Genomic DNA, 1,745 nt, shown 5'->3' on the forward strand with positions numbered 1-1,745 from the left:
TTTCCATTTCCAGGAGTGTATCTCCCAGGGTCCTTAAAAAAAACTAAATAATGACAAATGTGGTACTACATACACTCTCTGTTTTAAAATTTGTCACAAATCAATATAAACGTTAATTTATCCGCTATTGTATTCAGACATATCGCTTACTGGGTACTTGGAAGCTGCTATCCCGGTAGGTACCGAAAACGAGACAGAGTGTCACGGCTGTTAGTTAGACTGTGGTTCTACTGCACGTACAAATATCTGCAGCCACTGGGAGCGATAGGGTAGTAACGCAGTCACTCCGTTTTTTTTCTTTAGTACATATACTCTAATTACTGTATTACAGTGCCTATGCAGCTTTACCTAATGGGGGATGATCTATTTGAAATTTTATTTGTAAAAAAATCATTTATTTTCTTTTTTTAATCCCACGTAGCATTGTAGGATACATACACGTGTATAAGTATGCATGTATTTTTGTAGCTCCATTGAGTAGTCATGACGCACTATACATATTGAAAACAGAATCACAACAAACATCGAAATTGTTAGTGACAGCGTCCTCCAAAGCTTTCTCATGGATGAGCTTTATATGCTCATAACATACATAGCCATATCCATACACATACTCTCTCCTTCCAAGACGTTCATTCACTGCACACTGGAGGGCAGTGGTAGTACATATCAAGTTTCCAAACTTTGTTTTCTGAAAATGAGTGCACTATACACTGTCCTCATTGTTGTACATCTTAATTGTTTTAGGTACTCCTCAACATGTATTGTATAGCAGGAGCCATTTGACCATTCAGTTGTGAGATCACCTTTGAAGAATTCTGACATGCCTGTCACCACTCATTGGACGAAATGCTGCTAGTGCCAACATGTTGAACTCTTCACTAGAGGACGTGCCCACAACTGCATGCTTTCTTCCCCTTACATTTAGATTGCTTGTTACTGTGAATAAAAGCACTCCGACTTCAGACCATAAGTGGCTCATCGGGACCATCCGACTGTCTTATGATCCTCAGCTGAGGATGCGGATAGGAGGGGCGTGTAGTCGGCACACTGCTCTCCTGGTCGTTAACATGGTTTTCTGTGACGGGAGCCGCTACTATTCGGTCGAGTAGCTCCTCAGTTGGCATCACGAGGCTGCGTGAAACCCAAAAAAATGGCAACAGCGCATGGCGGCCTGGACGGTCACCCATCCCAGTGCCAGCCCCACCCAACAGCGCTTAACTTCGGTGATCTGACGGGAACCGGTGTATCGACTGGGGCAAGGCCGTTGCCCATTACTGTGAATAGCTTCACTTTAATAGGTGAGGTGTGCCATTGTAACTGCCCACAAGTGGTGCTGATGTTGAAAGTGAGAACTTAATAGCTGCTGGACCTTTTTTCTTCAAACTGCATTGAGAGCAATTTTGCCTGGCATCTTATTATGTAGGCCATAGTGCTCCACACAGATCTCTTAGCCAGTACTCATGACCACCACCGCACAGAAAAACTGTGCTATGTAGTTGAAGCCACGGGCACTGTTGCCCATGCAGCACCATGTGGAGGTGGGGCTGCGTGGAATTCTTTTGTCTGCACGTTGGTGTTATCTGTTATTTACTTGCAGCAATTACACTTGTCTTTCAAAGAAAAATACAGGAATTTAGAAGCAGCAAATTATAAATTTATGGTATCATTTAAGAAGGGAATAAAATAAGACAGGAAAGAGCAGATTTAGATATCCTTTCACCAACACCACCTGGGGAAGGGGA

General features: G+C 42.9%; 1 pseudogene; it reads right to left on the bottom strand.

Annotated features, from left to right (window-relative positions):
- Positions 1-1,154: 1,154 nt before the first annotated feature.
- LOC124596773 lies at positions 1,155-1,272 on the bottom strand (annotated as a pseudogene).
- Positions 1,273-1,745: the final 473 nt, after the last annotated feature.

This window comes from Schistocerca americana, chromosome 2 (assembly GCF_021461395.2).
Source record: "Schistocerca americana isolate TAMUIC-IGC-003095 chromosome 2, iqSchAmer2.1, whole genome shotgun sequence".
Taxonomy (NCBI): Eukaryota; Metazoa; Arthropoda; class Insecta; order Orthoptera; family Acrididae; genus Schistocerca; species Schistocerca americana.